This window comes from Rhinichthys klamathensis, unplaced genomic scaffold, assembly GCF_029890125.1.
Source record: "Rhinichthys klamathensis goyatoka isolate OS25496 unplaced genomic scaffold, OSU_Roscu_1.1 h1tg000206l_1, whole genome shotgun sequence".
NCBI lineage: Eukaryota > Metazoa > Chordata > Actinopteri > Cypriniformes > Leuciscidae > Rhinichthys > Rhinichthys klamathensis.
In genome coordinates, this window is record NW_026606731.1 from 2,795,858 (window position 1) to 2,814,654 (window position 18,797).

At 39.1% G+C, this 18,797-nt stretch overlaps 1 protein-coding gene and 1 long non-coding RNA gene across 2 annotated transcripts in view; one reads left to right on the plus strand and one right to left on the minus strand.

The window, feature by feature from the left end:
• The window catches only part of exo5 (exonuclease 5), a 274,495-nt gene that overhangs the window by 2,006 nt on the left and 253,692 nt on the right, over positions 1–18,797 (minus strand). The gene's annotated exons all lie outside the window — the stretch shown is intronic.
• Positions 622–18,082, plus strand: LOC130096787 (uncharacterized). The gene is made up of 3 exons (XR_008808225.1): positions 622–763; positions 6,015–6,309; positions 18,002–18,082. It is a non-coding gene; the product is annotated as an uncharacterized LOC130096787 (long non-coding RNA).

Consider the following 18,797-nt stretch of genomic DNA (forward strand, 5'->3'; position numbering starts at 1 on the left):
GATGGCTGTCCTTTTTTTGTCAATTCAGTTGTTTAATTTCTATAGTTTTATAACATTCTAAAAGCTCTTAATTCCACAGATACTACTCTATTCACTAGGTTGCTTCAGAGGCATAAGGTACTGTAAGTATTACATACAACAATGCAACAATAATAAAACAACCTTCACGTCTATTGCAATCTAAAAATTATGGTCAATTGATAATACCTAGAATATCAAAATCAATTGCAACTTCCTTTTTAGCACCCAAACTCTGGAACAGTCTTTCTACGAGGAAGCAGACACACTGTCAGTTTAAATCTAGACTAAAAACACATCTCTTTAACCTGGCATTCAGGTTTCTTGAGCACCAAATCAGCACATTAGAATGATTTATGAAGGATCTAGTGACACTGAAGGCTAAAGTAATGGCTGCTGAAAATTTTGATTTGCCATCACAGGAATAATATTTTCAAATATTCATATGCAGTTTACATGAAAGGCTCCCAAGTGGTCAATAGTTCTTAACCTATAGATCGATTTTAGCAGAATATAAATGACAGCTAATATACAATATTTAAATATGCAGCGTTTTCAGTAAAAATGTAATTAGTTGTCAGCTCCAATAGCACCAATATGAATATCACTTGTGTCTTATAATATTTCACTGTATTTTTACCAGGGTGATGAGCTACAAAGCGCTGACTCTTGCTGGAGGCTGATACTATAACTGCAATGGCAGGTGTACGAGTGATTACATACATTTGGCTCTGATCCCTCACAGGTGAGCACATGCACGTATGCCACGTCGAAGCCTGTTATTGCACAAATCAGTAACACTTTCCCTCTGAGCTCACAGGCCCGCTGTGATGTGTTTGTGTTCTGTCAAAGGCTGATTTGTGAGCAAAGACTTCATGCTAATAATATGTTGAAGCTCGCTCTCAATGTTCATTCCAAAGTCTCTTTGTGCTCAAACAATTAGGAATGTTACACATACTCAAGCACACACAGACACCTAGTTTAATTCACCTGGAGAGGCCTCTGTGCTTCAGCCTGTAAAGGGCCTCTCAACCGTCATGGTGAATAGCTCACACCAAATGAAAGATTTTACAGGGGCTTGCGTTCTCTCTCTCTCTCACACAAGCCTTTGTTTGGTTGACTGTTTGTCCAGCACTGCTTGGAAATAAGCAGTATTGGAAACTGGCGACTAAACAAATAAGAAATAAAATAAAAAAAATAGCTGAATTTTTTAGCTTTTTAACTTTAGCTTTGGTTGTTTATAAGTTTATATTAAATTACAAGTTTTCAAATTAACAAACCATTATAAGGGGGTCTTATTGTATTCTTTTATATGCAGTTATACAATGCATTATGGAACCAGTTAAGTGTGAGCCATATGACATATTGAGTAAATATATACATCAGTAACACACCGTCCAAGTGTTTTCATTGTATTTTTTGATAAACTCTTTTCCCCCCTTCTATTTCAAACCGCTATTGTACATGCTGACATCAACCACTAATAGAAATAATATGTTTTTCTTCCCTCAAGTGAGAAACCAAAATGAACATTCTCAGCACAGCTCATGAAACTCTCATCAGGAACACGGTCAAATAAGCTGATCATTATGCTGTCCAAACCACTCCAGAGGAGTGGACATATCCCAGCTCATCACTTTCAGCACAGTGACACTAATACCAATGATGATTTTCCAAGTGCACTGCTGTGTATTTTTGCGTCTGTGTGTGTGTGCATTAAAGAGTAAGTGCCCTCACCTTCCAACGGTTAAAGAGAGGATGATGTCATGCAATATGAGGCTGCTGTAGGGCAAAGGAGCCTGGGAGATTTTAGCTAAGTTTCGGTACAGCAGAGCTGATTGCAGAAACAATAGATGGATATGACAGAAAATGTGTTCTGGCTTGTGTTGCCTCGATTACATCACTCTTACTTGCTTCCTAGAAAATCTATCATTGCTAAAGTATTATTCTTGGCATGGGCTACAGACTGATAGTTCCTGCTTCTCAGGAAGGGGCTTCCGCTTTGCAGACAAGAGCTTGACTTTATTGTGTGTGCATTTACCCTCTTTTAATACACTCATATACGCTACTGTTCACATTTTTTTTATGTTTTCGAAAGTCTCCATATGCTCAAACAAGGCTGCATTTATTTGACCAAAAATACAGTCAAAACAAATGAAATATTATCACGATTTAAAATATCTGTTTTATATTGAAATGTAATTAATTGTGATGGCGAAGCTGAATTTTCAGCATCATTACTCCGATCTTCAGTGCCACATGATCCTTCAGGAAATCATTCTAATATGCTGATTTATGCTCAAGAAACATTTCAACATCTTGTGTAAAACCTGAGATGATCCAAAGAGCAATGGACATTTTGCTGTCTCTACAAAAGAGTCACATTTACTTGTTAGAAATACTACCGAATCTTTAATATTTCTTATTCATTTTACATTGGCATCCTATGTCTTTCTTTTTATTTCCCTGTTTAAATTAAATAAATCCCATGTTTCAATGTGGTCTCGAACTTTTGGACCCCATAGTGTTTTTCATTTTTATATGTTCTGGAGTTTTGGGGTTAAGCTTTTTTCTAATGAGAATGACCCACTTTCCAGCAAGCTTTCATTGAACACTATCATTCCCCATTGTTCTGTTTAACCCTCATGTGGTGTTCAAAACCCTATAACACCTGTGGTGTTCCCGGTCAAAAATGACCGGGCCATAAAAAAAACCTTATAAATCACTCATTATACCATATTTTCACCCAATCTTGGATTCAATCTTTTTGTCAACATGTTCTCTTTCAATTAGGACTGGTTTTATATTTTGATTTGCATCTGAATAATCATAGGCCTCATTTATTTGAGAGTAGGCATTTAATTTTTTGAGTAATTTTTTTTAAATTTTTGAATAATTTTGGAAATATTAAATAAAATCTGAAGAAAATTGGTATTGTTGATCACACTAGTCAACTTATTATTTCACCAGGAATTTTGTTTTGAAACTTTTGTTTTGTAAAAAATATGGCACATAGTCACATTTGTGGTGTTCCCGGTCAAAAATGACCGGCCTATAAAAAATAGCTTATAAGTCACTCATTATACCATATTTTCACCCAATCTTTGATTCAATCTTTTTGTCAACTTGTTCTCTTTCAATTAGGACTGGTTTTATATTTCTGTTTGCATCTGATTAATCGTGGGCCTCATTTGTCTGAGAGTAGGCATCTAATTTTTTGAGTAAAAAACAAATAATTTATGAGTAAATTTGGAAATATGAAAAAAAAAAAAATGAAAAAAATGGCTACTGTTGATCACACTTGTCTACTCTAATGTTTCACCAGGAATTTTGTTTTGAAACTTTTGTTTTGTAAAAAATATGGCACATAGTCACACTTGTGGTGTTCCCGGTCAAAAATGACCGGCCTATAAAAAATAGCTTATAAGTCACTCATTATACCATATTTTCACCCAATCTTGGATTCAATCTTTTTGGCAACTTGTTCTCTTTCAATTAGGACTGGTTTTATATTTCTGTTTGCATCTGATTAATCGTGGGCCTCATTCATCTGAGAGTAGGCATGGTCAAAAATGGTCACAATGGCCGACCATTGAAAGTGAATGGGAGAGACTGAAAATAACAGAACAATTTAGTTTTCAGGAGCATGTTCATTATTTTCATGTACACATATGAGCATGTGTGCTTGCAAACATCGAGCCCTTGGACCTGTGCATGTATCGATACATTTTTACACACGCTACCCAGACACACACATGTTAAAACACACAAACTTTTTTAAATATTACACACATTCAGTTCCACAGAGAGAAATTTGATCCTACCCTAACCTGCATCTAATATACATTTATCCATCTGACATTACCACACACACACACACACACAGGCCGTGATCAGATTTTTGACTCAGAAACTAGTGAGGAGGAGGAAATTCAGGATGCATCTTGCAGTGAAGATGTTTCTGAAGAGGAAGGCACCACTGAATTGGCTACGGAGCTTGAAACAACTGATGAGGAGCAGTCTTCCAGTGATGAGGGCCCAGCTGAGGTTACCGTTTCATTCTGGTCAAAAGATGGAACTTTGTCCTGGCCTTCATCCCCACCTATGAGGCAAGGCAGGTTTTCTTCTGAAGGCCTTCCTCTTCAGAAACATCTTCACTGCAAGATGCATCCTGCATGTCCTCCTCCTCACTAGTTTCTGAGTCAAAAATCTGATGAATAACATCATGGGCAGAGCTGTTTTGCCATTGTGCTGCCACAAATGAATGACAAACAAGGTGCTGTGAGGCATTTTATATATGCCTGTGCTATCACATGATGTATATTTGTAAATATTGTCTAGTTCTGTGTGAGAACCTCACAGTTCCAAAACAAAATGTCATAATATTTTGTCTGGAAGCTGTGATGAAACAAGACCATGAAAGAAAGATTCTTTTGAAGCCGGGTCACTGCAGTCACGGCCAGTTTGTGTGTGTGTGTGTGTGTGTGTGTGTGTGTGTGTGTGGTAATGTCAGATGGATAAATGTATATTAGATGCAGGTTAGGGTAGGATCAAATTTCTCTCTGTGGAAAAGAATGTGTGTAATACTCAAAAAAGTTTGTGTGTTTTAACGTGTGTGTGTCTGGGTAGCGTGTGTATAAATGTATCGATACATGCACAGGTCCAAGGGCTCAATGTTTGCAAGCACACATGCTCATATGTGTACATGAAAATAATGAACATGCTCCTGAAAACGAAATTGTTCTGTTATTTTCAGTCTCTCCCATTCACTTTCAATGGTCGGCCATTGTGACCATTTTTGACCATGCCTACTCTCAGATAAATGAGGCCCACGATTAATCAGATGCAAACAGAAATATAAAACCAGTCCTAATTGAAAGAGAACAAGTTGACAAAAAGATTGAATCCAAGATTGGGTGAAAATATGGTATAATGAATGATTTATAAGCTATTTTTTATAGGCCGGTCATTTTTGACCGGGAACACCACAAGTGTGACTATGTGCCATATTTTTTTACAAAACAAAAGTTTCAAAACAAAATTCCTGGTGAAACATTAGAGTAGACTAGTGTGATCAACCGTAGCCATTTTTTTCATATTTTTTTTTCATATTTCCAAATTTACTCATAAATTATTTGTTTTTTACTAAAAAAATGAGATGCCTACTCTCAGACAAATGAGGCCCACGATTAATCAGATTCAAACAGAAATATAAAACCAGTCCTAATTGAAAGAGAACAAGTTGACAAAAAGATTGAATCCAAGATTGGGTGAAAATATGGTATAATGAGTGACTAATAAGCTATTTTTTATAGGCCGGTCATTTTTGACCGGGAACACCACAAGTGTAACAAGGTAACAATACTCCCACAAAAAAATAAGAAAATTTTCAAAAAAACACTGAGATTTAGTTATACCGTTTGGGAACAAAGTCACTAAGTTTCAGTCCAAAGCGATAACATTAACTAGTATTTTCGGGAAAAAGAAAATCTTCTCCGGGTCAAATTGACCCGAACACCAAATGAGGGTTAAATGTTAGGCAATGTGTAGCCTAATTTACACCAGAATGACAAACCGACTCTTTGATTTGGAAGGAAATTGTGGTTTTGAGACTTTAAGGAAATGAATCCATCCAAACGTGATATTAAGTCATTGCGTGGCGGTTATAAGTACTCTGCACTTGTTGTCGCAATAGTTTCTGTTTACTTATTCATTTAAAGACAAAGCCCACTTAAGACATGGCTCATTTCATGGATGAGATGGAGTTGGGATCACTTTCTCCACTGCAAAGATATCCCAGCAGACCACTAGACCACGTTTCTACAGTAGAATAAGTACAGTGTTGATCGAAGGGTTTAACTGAATCAGGGGGTAATTCTGTTGCGGTGAGTTCTGATGTGGTGTGGATGTAATCTCAGGCATGCTTATGTGTGTATGTATTTGTACGTGTGTGCGTGGTTCGATTGATAAAAGAGGCTGTTTATGTGTGTGTGCAGCAATGGAGATCAGCGCAGAGCAGTGAAGTACAGCTCAGTCAGCCCATCCTGGCCGTTCCAAGCAAAGGGGGCTGTAATTATCCGGAGCCAGTCATCTCAGGAGGTCGGCTGGGGTTTGGGGAATGTGTCCCCCTCCTCCACACCTCTGTTCTTTTCACCCTTCAACCCTCTTTCCATCTCTCTCTTCTCCAGCAAAAGAGCATTTCCTCAGCTGGAGCGCTCACACTGCCGCACCAGAGTGGACAAGACAGGCCGCTCAGTGTCCATCTCAGTGATGTGTTTAAGTATGTGAATGGTTTGTGAGAGCATGAAATCAATCTCCTCTAGTTCAGATATGCAATATAATTACATTTCAACTATAACTCTCGTCCCAGCTCAGGCTGCCAGAAACTGTCTTTGCTCATGCCTCTGAGACAATGCCAAGAATATCACAAAAATAACTTTAAATCAGTTTTATTGTTCTCTCGTCTGCTTCTTGCTCTCTCTCTCTCTCTCTCTCTCTCTCTCTCTCTCTCTCTCTCTCTCTCTCTCTCTCTCTCTCTCTCTCTCTCTCTCTCTCTCTCTCTCTCTCTCTCTCTCTCTCACTTGGCAGTTGGCACCATGTGTGCTTAATTAAATTGACTTTGAAGCGACCATGACATCATCATTTGGCTGTTATTCTTTTGGACGTGTTTGGACTTCAGGGTTTCCATGGAAACTCTGATGTAATGGCCACGCAGACTTGTTTTCAGGAAAACCACAGCTGACACGTGGTGAAATAGATGGGCTTTTTTTTTTTTTTTTTTTTGGAAGGATCGGTGGTTTGTCAACTGCTACATTGCAGATGAAAGCCAGACAGGGTTCACGTATGAGGATGATCATGAAACTTCTTGCTTTAGGCTGATAGTCTGACATTTTCTCAATATGAACAGAAAAAGTTCCAGTCTATGTCATCATGGCTTGGTTAAGGAACCATGTGCTTCACAGGCTTAGTGGTTCAACCGGTGTGTGTTAAAGCTTTGTGACGTAGAATTGATCATTTGTGGTTAACTCGACTGGCCTAGATTATGTTTAACACATGTTTCCCACCATGCTTGATTCTCCCGAATAGGGACAGGCTGGTTATTTTAGGATGGCACCACTGATCCATTCATAAAAATATCAAAATAGTTAGTATTGCTGGTAATATTTATACACATTGCAAAAATGCTTCTTTTCAGTAGTCTGTTTTAGAGGTGTTTTAGACGCGTGTGCTAGTTAGGCTGCAGACCAGCTAAAACTAGTTAAGAACAGCAAGATGAAAGTGTAAAATTCTTCACTTAGCCTATCTCGTCCTTTCAACACTTACATGATGCTTTAACCAACAGCATGCTTTTTATGGTTTATGTTGTGTAACTTTAGGAATTTGTAGTATAATATCAAATAATTCTATACTCTCATTGATTATAGGCCTACCTAAGGTATACGTTCAGACTGTCAGTCCAAATCCGATTTTTGTACATATCCGATTGAAATCCGATCAGATTTAGCTAGTGTGAACAGCAAAAAAATCACATGAAATGCGATTCTCACAAATCCGTTTCGAGCTACATCCATATATGTTTTGAAATCCTATTCAAATCGCATTTCTGGCCTACTGCGTTTTATGAGGCAGCGGCAGAACCAGAGGCTGGTGTGCACGGCTTTTTTACGCACTGTCGTCTCCGTCGGTTTCAAAATATGTCTCCATTATATTGTTATTTTCTGCTTGTCCGGCACTTTGCAACAATACAGCATTATTTCGGCAGCGATAACAACGTCTGATAACAACGTCTATAGTTTCCTATAACAACGTCTGACGTTTACATTTTACATGGCGTGAGAAATTCACATAAACCACACGAAATCCGATCATAGATCAGACTGAAATGGATTTCCAGAAATGCGATTTGAATAGGACTTTAAACCACAAATGGATGTAGCTTGAAAGTTGAAACGGATTTGTAAATCATGACACATTTCATCTGATTTTTTTTTTTGCCGGCCACACTTGCTAAATCTGATCGGCTTTCAATCGGATATGCACAAAAAAAACGGATTTGGAGTGACCAAGGGGGTAATCCAGCACCCGGAAAGCGTACCTTCCACGGGGGCCGCCATTGGCTAGCAAGCCTTCACCTGCTGTTAGCATTCCATTGACTCCCGTTCATTTTGACGTCACTTTGACAGTGAATAACTTTACATCTGACTTGTTTAAAGACTCCATTTGTCCATTATTTATTTCTAAAGAAACACGACAATGTATAAAAGGCTCCATTACCTTGTATCTTACGTTATGGCCCTGTAGAAGCCGTTTTTGTAAAAATAGGCTACCGATTGCGTCATAACCACGCGACTCTCTGTCGCACAGTAGAGAAATTACCGTATAGACAAGAGGAGAAGCTTGCGGACAATCGGGGGGACGTGGAGGCATAAAGTCAAGGGAGAAGCCCATAGAGAGTCATAAAGTTGCTCTTGCTCCTGCTCCTAGCTCTTGGACAGCTCCTACTCACGCTCTCCTGCTCTGCAAGATTCGGAAGGGAATGATTCAGATTCCTCTTGGCACAGCTACTAGAACACTTACAACTGTCAGACAGGTTGCTCACGTCACATCTACGTCGTCAAGCTCAGTTTGAGCCTGCGCAGTGCGCTCAGCCATCAGGAAGTGAGTGCTTCTAATTGACTTCACTTTTCTCTGTGGAAGTCTATGGGGTCTCTGTGCCCATTTCTTTTACTGTCTATGGGAGTGACAGTCTGAACCATGTGTGTGCCACAGAAGTCCTGAAAAGTGAAGCCAAAACGTTTCGATCGCCCCCAGGTGGCTGGGTGCAGTATAGGCAAAGTCCTTTTAGGCAAGTCATGCCACTCGGCCGCCATCTTGGCAACGCCTCCGGGCAGCTATTTCGGACTAACAAGACCAGGCTCCTATCTAAATGAATGGGCAGAGACCCAAAACTGCACTTTCACTGGTCACCGGGACATAAAAACTGCATGTATACAAACACTAATAAAATATGATAAAAATCGCTGAAAAAGTGTGATGACTTTGCCCCAAAATAAGGTTTAAAACGCCTTTTTCCCCACAGGTTAGGCCTATACTTTTACTGCGCATGCGCAAGGGTTCTCTCGCTCTCTGTCGTGCGCGCGCTACTGCTCGCTCGCTCTAGATTCTGGGAGATTTGAACTAATTTGCGGTCATCAGAGAGACCTCTATCAATCTGCGGGAGACTCCCGGAACTTCCGGGAGACTTGGGATGTCTGATATTTACACAACTAACACATCAAATCTGCCGCCTTTTCAAACAGTAACATATTTTGCGCTGTCGCAAACCTCAACTGTGCGCATGCGTCGGTGGAACGAGACGATAGGCTTAAATATTTTCCGGCTTGACTGTTAAAAGCAGACGATTGGCTTTCCAGCGGGAGGGGCGGGGCATGTGCATACAACCGCCATCTTTGGCGTTACGGGTTTTCCCTATATAGTTGTATTAAGGATTGGGGAAGTGGCATGTCTCTATATAAATAGTCTCTGGTATAGGTCATGAACCCCGCCCTCTCCATGTAATCTAATGAGACTCGCTGTAGCCTGTAGCGACATACTTGATTAATCAAATACGTAGTTGAGTGAGTTGATGTTCGACGCGCATGCGCGGAAAAGGATGTTTTTAACATGTATGTATTAATCTCGTATTTAATGTAATTTAAATTGTAATGCCGAGTTAAAGATAGAATAAATAGATACAAATGGTTGTTTCATTAGACACTACTAGCTATACTAGCTATAGAGTATTTACATTTTATTTAAGCAACAAGGGTGTTTTGAATAGCCTACAACCTTATTATTATTATTTGTTTAATTCGTTTAATTTGGTCCTTTATGAATACAAATAGACTGAAAATATCTATAACTATTGTCTTTATTTATTCCATTCATAGTCTGTCTTATATAGTCTTCTGTGTTATGTGTTTCATATTTCTGTAATGTAGCATTTATTCGTTCATAAATTAATCAAATATATTATTTCTCTCTCTCACTCGCTGTGCTATAGCCTAACATGACAGATTATAAGAGTTTTACTAAAATATGTGGGACATTTTTTTATACCATAAGAGATTTCATAAATGAAGATGACAAGAAGAAAAAGAAGAAAAACGATCTTGTGTCTGGTATCCGATCTGTTAAAACATCCCAATGTCCAACAAACTGTTGGCGACAATAATTATTATAAGTTGATAACAAACGATAATATATATTAATTAGCCTACTTTGCATGGAAATTAGCGCTATATTGTCAATAGAGCGCTTAATCTCTATATCTAGGTAGACTTTTTCCTTCTAAATATTTTGAAATTGATTGTATAGCCTATACACTAGTTAAACTTATGATCTCCAATGTTGTTTTGAGTGTTTTAGACAATTATGTAAAGCAATTATAATGAATAAACATTTATTTGACTTGACTGAGGCGTTATTAGTCGTGTGCCGTCGTCTTTTCTTTCATTTTAATTGTCATTTTTGTTGATGATAGGCTAATGTTTATCTAAGCTATTAGATTTATATAAACGATATAGCCTACACAAAATGGAATGGGATTACGTCACTGGGAAATTACGTGAAGGATAAAAACAGACAAAAGAGAGAAGTTTTTAAACTCAACTAACTTCGTCAGAGTGATGGATATAACAGTCCTAATCCTAATAGTTAGGCTATTGCAACTTCTGCATATCTTTCATGTTACAGTGCTTCGTGTAAACTTATGGATTACAATAACAGCCTACTATAATGGATGATGATAGCACAAATTTGGGCAGTGTCATTAGCTATAGATAAAATAGCTACAAAATGCATATCCAGTATGGCTATTGCAAATCTTTGACTGCCAGTAGGGAGAAAAACATGTTATGGGCCATAATGTAAAAGCTTTAATGCTTAAAGTCATCCTCTATAGCCATTGGCATAGGCCTATGTCATACCGATTTTATAAAATAATATAATTTATGGATAATATATAGCCTAATAGCAGGTAATCGCACCCCTGCGTGTTTAAACTTTCATGACGTAATCGAAACCTACTACAGAGCATTCGTGTTAAAACGTCAACTACGATTTTATCAATAACGTCATACAGGCTGTAGCGAGGACTTCTTGGATCTAATGATTTGTGAGACAAATTAAACAATCAATTACACTTCAAATAATTTTTTTCCAAAGATGATTTCTGTCATTTTAAGTAGGTTTTTATCAGGCTGATGTAAGTTCAAGTGTAAATAGTAAATGAGTTTGGTTTTAGTTAGTAATTTCATTTGATGATATTACAAACGCGGGATGTGATGACATTCATGATTGACAGCTGAGATTGACAGCTTATCTGAGTGAAGTAGCCAAGCCAAGCCATGAGGCACAATGGAGACTTTTTAGGGGGGGAGATCATAGGGGGAGATCGGTCTTTGTCAGACACGTGGGTTTGTTGTGTGTGACGTCACCGCAGGCGCCATTTTTGAGGTATCGCTACTGACTGTGAGCTTTTACTGTCTATGATTACAAGAGTAGAGATAACAAGTAAATAACTCGCAAAACTGGAGAAGCACAAGAAAACAGAGGAAATGCCGTACCACAATAAACTCGATAAATATGGCAGGTACGTTATTTGGAGAAATTTTCATCCATTCAGAACATAGATCCATATATGAGCTGACTGCAGTAAATTGGAGTGCTGATCCCGCATTGCTTTCTCATCCTCATACTGGGACATTGTCAACTATCTTGTTTATGGTATAAGCGCATATACCAGTGAACCATTAACTATAAATCTCTTAAAACCCACGGACATTTGACCAACGGCTGAGTACAGGATTTATTTACATTCAGGGGCGGACTTAACCATTAGGCAAAGGTCGGCAATTGCCTTGGGCCCCGAGCTATATAGGGGCCCCCAAAATGCCCCATTAAATTATACTTAAGTTTTGTTTGTTTTTTTACTTTTCGCAAATTATATATTTCTAAAAAACATTTGCGAAAAAAGGCATCAAATCATTAGTGTCGCAGACAGGAGAGGCCCCCCCACCTCACTACATTGGACTATTCCATTATCTCACTTTCTGCGTGCAAAAGTGACAAGGCTGTAATGCGCCAAAAAACTGACGGAGAAAAAGAAGTGATTGACAGACAGTGTAGGCTACAGAGTGACAGACAGAGAAGCTACCCAAGCGGTGCTGAAAAAGCAGGAAGCGGGAGGAAAGCAAAACGTTTTTAGCAAAATTGCAGAAGGTAACAAACTTTTTTGTGATGCCCGGTATGTGCTAACGATATGTTACAAGTCCATGGTCGTAGCCAGCTATGAGGTGGCCGAGGTCCGGAACTCTGTCATTTTTTACATTAAAAAATAAAATGTCAAGCTCTCTGAATGATTAATTAGCCGTTTAAACCACCTCATATGAGTGTTTGCAATTCATGTTGCTGCGCGAAGCTAGCGCAGTGAACGGGGCTGGAGAGCGCGTTGTGAGTGAGGGCGCGCGCGGGTGCCAGATCCAGTGTTGCCAGATCCACCTAATGGAAAGGTGGCAGTAGTCTTCTGGACCTGTTTTTCTGATTTAATGTGACACTTTAGGAAATTATTAAAGTGGAAAGTTGCATGTTAGGGTTAATGATATATTAATCTTATTTCCAAAAGACAATAATCCGAATTATTTCGGATTATTATTTTTTTTCTTCTTGTTTTTCGTAGCAATATCTGGCAACATTTTACTGTCGGCATTAATAAAAAAAAAGCTTATAGACAAACTGTAATTGCATTAAGCTACCACATTCGGTAAGACAAACGCAATGATCATCGTGATTATCTGTAAGAAATGTATAATAACACTATCAGAAACTATAGCATAATACAGATCTGTATGAACGAAATTTGCCAAATAACTTACTAGCCAGCAGGAAGACGGCTCATGCTGTTTAGTTAACCTTTCACAAAGTCATCATAAAAACATTAATTAAAGCAGTGTTTCTCAACTAGCAATCTATTCAGTCAGTATATTTGTGTTTGATCTGTGTGAATTACAGAAATATAAGACTTGCTAGACCTACTTTTTTTTCTATATTTCTTTGCACAAAACTCTCCAGAAAGTGCAATTTAATGGGTTTTTTTTTTTAATTCTGAAAAAACATTTTTTTTTTCGTTCTCTTTTAAAGATCGAATGGGGGGCCCTATACTACCTTCGCCTTGGGCCCCCAATTTGCTAAATCCGCCACTGTTTACATTCCCACCGAAGGACACAGTAGTAACAGCAAAGATAGGTTTGCTGTATTGATGATAATGTCATGTTAAGGATGGTTTAGTTTTAAAAAATAATGAAAAACACAATTCTCCAACAACAGAATACCCCTGCATCGATTCCTTACAAATGGCGGCTACGCCCCATAATGCACTTTGTGTATCACGAGTGTGACGTCACCTGACAAAGACCGATTGGAGCATTAACTTTTTCACACTGAGTGTGCGCGGGACCCAAGGGGGTAATCCATCAGCCGGAAGTTGAAGCTGCCTCCGGGGGCCGCCATTGTAGCTGGCTATCACCTGCTGTTAGCATCCCATTGACTCCCATTCATTTTGGCGTCACTTTGACAGCGAATAACTTTACATCTGAGGCGTCCAAAGACTCCATTTGTCCATTATTTATTTCTAAAGAAACACGACAATGTACAAAAGGCTCCATTACTTTGTACCTTACGTGATGGCCCCGTAGAAGCCATTCTTGTAAAAATAGGCTAACGATTGCGTCATAACCACGGGACGCTCTGTCGCACAGTAGATAAATTACCGTATAGACCGAAGTAGAAGCTCGTAGGCAATCGTTTACTGTCTATGAGGCAATCGGGTGGACATGGAGGCATAAAGTCGAGGGAGAAGCCCATAGATAGAGAGTTCATAAAAGCAACGGGACAAAATATTTCAACAACAGATTTGTTTCAGATTTCAATTCAGATTTGTCCCGGCACAGCTACTAGAAGGTCAGAACGGTTGCTCACGTGACAACTACGTCGTCAAGCTCAGTTTGAGCCTGCGCAGAACGCTTGGCTATCAGGAAGTGAGTGCCCATGTTGGGCTTCAACTCTCTCCGTTGAAATCAACGGGGTCGCTGTGTCCATTTCTTTTACTGTCTATGGCGGGACCGCGCTCCACTTCACACTCACTACTGCGCAGACTCGGGCTCAGAGTCTGCGTAATGAGCACAAGATGTCAGCGTCAGATTGGGACATTGGCAGCTTCACTTTTCAACAATGGAAGAGAGTAAAGGTCCGTCGTCCAACTGTAGTTAAAAAAGTTCACATTGGTCTAATAATTGCTTTAAAAAATGTGACTTAAAAATGTGAGCTTAGTGGAAGCATCTAGCATCCACAGAAGTATCCACAGAATGGGCTCATGCATGTGAGATGATGAAAAACACAAACAGTGAGATGAAATTAATTATGCTGTCATATTTACATAGAAAAGGGATGGGCAATTTTCAAAAATATTGTATTCGAATATTTGGGCTCATAAAAATCGAATATTCGTTTATTTAAATGACGTTTAACGAGAAAGACGTTATTTTTTCAGTTTAAGTTATTTTTATTTTAGTCACCATTTCTGAACAAACTTACGATTAGGCAATATACACATCAAGCTTACTATATATCTTAAGGTTTTCTTTTAGTTGAAAACATTAAACAATATGTGTAAACCAAAAATATAAAGAACAAAAGCATTCAAGCAGCGCAAACGGGAAACCGCTGACTGCGCAGTTATCGTACAGAACGTATACTTGAGTCAGCATAGGTCATCGTGTTTATATTGTTTTACGTTCACGGTCATGTTGAGAAAAACAAGAATATCCACATGTAGTTTGAGTGAGAAAAAGCGCTGTGCTGACAGACGTTGCAGAGACACAAAGATAACGGTTTGCTAAGCGAAGTTTCTAAAAGCACTTTGCCTTTTCTGTTCTTAAACCTGTCTCCCTCAACGAAACTTAAAGAACAACGGACGTATATGTCTCAAAATCATTTTGCTATCAGAAGATATCTGATCACTCGCGCTACAGCTGCGCTTACCTGCAGTCGTTAATGCAGTGATGAACAGCTCTTTCCTCAGTCGACTGTTTGGATTATGTGATTTCTCATTGTGGTGGTGATATTATGATGACTTAGTTTCATTAATTAATTTGATTAAAAGTACTTCCATTTTGTAATATCATTTTCATTTAAAGGTGCTCTACGTAACTTTTAGCGGCCTCTAGTGGTGATGTTTCAGATTGCAACCAAATTTTACAAGAGCGCTCGTGCTCAAACTCATAGACAATACCGTCTATTACGCAAATATCTCGGCGAATACTCAACGGATTCGGCGAGCACCGAGCTCGTTGGCACCATCTAGTCGAGCTGAAAAGAACCATATAAGTTCCATAGTTTTTGGTGGTGTTTTCGCGGAGATATTAGCAGAAAACCATCGGGCGCGCTGCAAAATTGCCGACGCCGGTGACGTCACGATCTCGGAAGAAAATCGCTCATATCTCTGGAACGCAAAGACCCAGAGAGCTCAAATTCGGGGGAGGAGGTCCCAGGGGAACCCTTGCCCAAACGCTAGAGTGGCGGGCCTCGGGGATGCCCCCTACCGGATCGCCTTTCGCTGGGACCCCCGATTTCGAACGGCTGTAACTCGGGGAGCCGGGCGAGTTGGACCTCGGGGGTGGGCTCGTTCGAAAGGCCCCGTCCAGCACTACGAACGATTAGAGTCTTGGGAATATTGATCAAAGATTGACTGAGATATAAGCTGAAAAACGTGCGCCTTTAACCGGACGTAACTCCCTGACCGTCTACAATAGACTGTATATAAGGAGGCTCGGGAGCGCGCATGCACGTCACATCCGTTGGATTTCGCGGTAAATCCGACCCGGAGACTTCACATAGAAATAGGAATACTGGCCTTCAGAGGTAATAGCAAAACCCGACAAGTGGATCATTGTAATGTGTGATTACAACCCCTTCACACACAGGCAATAAAAAAAGGATTCATTTTAGAAGAAAAGTTCCATATAGCACCTTTAAGTAATTCCAAACTTCGCGAGGCAGACGACGACATTACGTGATCAAATACAATCAACACGCTCCACAGCGCCACCCAGTGCATTTAAATATAGCTGCGAGTTAGTGCTTGGGATTTATCATAGATTCACAGCAAAGCAACGTAGTCAATTTTTTATTTTTCGAGTAATAATTACGGATCGATTATTCGGGCACATCCCTAAAACAATTAAAAAGCTGTGCTGTAAAAAAAACACACAAAAAAACTGTTATATAGTTGTTTGTAAACTGTGGATAAAGTTCAACATGATTGTTGGAAGTGTTGAAAGTATTATGTGTCTTTCATGAGTAGACACTATTGTTTATCTGACTTGTTAGTCTTGTAAGAATTTGTCAAAATGACTATATACATGTTTAAATCAGACATAATCTTACACTGTAATTTGGTGAGTCATATCAGGATCGTATGGCAGCTGCCATTTCCCAACACCCAGAGATCCCTAGGGCTCAACTACTCATTGGGAAGAAGTTATAGTTGTGTCCTAGATTTGTCTCAGTCACATCCTTCTCTCATGTCAGTGTTGCAATACCTGTGCAGGTTATCTCTATCACCGATCCCTCCTCTGATAAGAGGTCTTGCATGAGCATGTGAGGTCTTGCACTGGTCCTTCTCGGCACTACTGATCCAAAAAGCGTGTCCGATTCATTCGACGTGACTTCTCAGAATCACCACTGTGTATCTTAGATCAGATAAGAGCGAAAGGAGAGAAATGCTGGCTGCGTAAGATACAATAACAAACTGCCCGGGTGAAGCAAGACATTGTGCCATTCCTCTGCGCCTGTTGCTGATCCTGAGAGACATTTACAGCCCGTGCCTGACGTGAAAGTCTGACATCATTGCAAGATGGAAATCATATTTGGAAGGCTAACGGGGGGGTGAAAAAAAAACAGCTGCTTCAGAGTCAGAAACTTGCAGAGAATTTCCAGCAAACTTTGAGTCATATGTTGAAGATATGTTGCAAGATTAACTCTTGAAGAATCTCTGCTTTTCCTATAGCAGCAATTTTTTTAGATCTGTCTAGATCAAGATGTCTTGTGGAAAAATGAATCGATAACCTATTTCTTAGCATGGCATCTTCCTCTTTGACTCATGCGTGTAGCATTCACTCACAGCTCTGTTATGTAAAGTTGATGAGCACATGCCCAGTGTGTACAGCTATAAATCACCTCCGCTCTCCCGCGGCTTCCAGTGTTTACAGTAAACAGTGTGCTGGAATGTAAAGTTATTTCAGTCCGTAGGCCAGGACTCATTGTAGTGGTTGTGCCACAGGCCGTTAGGCCTGCCCAGAGCCCCCCTGTACCTCATTATCTGATCAGGCCTGTTTGCTTTGCCTGGGTTCTGTTGCAGCTCTTCCCTCCACCCACAAAAGACAAACACAGACACAAACACAACAAGCCCACTTCCTCCAGATCCATTATGTCCCTCTTTTCACCCTTAACAGCAAACTCTTGAAATCCAATCTGCCCCCATTTTGTCTATAGACCGAATGATCATGACAGGACGCAAGGTCAGTTTGGAAAGAACAAGACATTGAACTCTTATGAAGCACAGGGGGAAATTCTCAAGGGAATGACCTCCTTGTTTACTATGTTGAATTTAGTTTAGCCATTGTATTTAAATGAGAAGGGAGGATTCCAAAATGTTTTGTCAGGCAGCCTAATTAGATTTTTTTTTTTTTTTTTTTTTTGGCAAGGATGCATTAAATTGATCAAAAGTGACAGTAAAGACAAATAATCTAACCAAAATGTTTTTAAATAAATACAGTTATTTTGAACTTGCATTGAAGAATCCTGAAAACGTATAATGGCTTCCAAAAAAACATTATTATTTTCAACATTGATAACAATAATAAATGTTTCTTGTGCACCAAATCAGCATATTTGAATGATTCTGAAGGATCATGTAACACTGAAGACTGGAGTAATGATGCGTATATTTCGGCTTTGCCGTCACAGGAATAAATTACATTTTAAAATATATTAAAAAAGTGAACAGTTATATTAAACTGCAATAATCAACTATTTTTTATCAAATAAATGCAGCCTTACCGACCCTAAATCTTACCGACCCCAACCTTTTGAATGTGTATATTAAAGATACCAAATGTAAATATTTTATAAAATATATTATAGTGTATTTTATATTTCAGTATATTTATTAAATAATTCAAAAAGTAAATTATAGCATTTAATAACATTGAATCAGCCTTATTACATTATGTTACACCAACGAAATTTGTCTGTCCCAACCATAGGGTCCCAACTGAACTCAAAAACACTGCATGATGCAATAACTTGGTTTCTGTTTCTGCAACAATGGATTAGGTAACCCAAAATCTCACTTCTCATAACTGTACATTAAACATCAAATAATATGTTCAGATTGGATGTGATTGTGTGACATCATCATGCAGCAGTTTCCCATTCAGTGCGGACAGACAAATTGCTTGATGCTGGAAACTGTTAGGACAGTTTAAACCGCATATTGTAACTCTTTGCAGTGCAAACAGGTACTTTAAAACCTTAAGAGTGCAGTCTTTATACTGACCTCAACCACCACATTCTGAACCCAGTGAAAGTGAGACAGAAAAAAAAACAAAAGGCGTGTCTGTTCTTTTCTGATATAGCACTGCTGAGACAGTGAGACATGCTTGAGCTGGAGTAATGTGAGC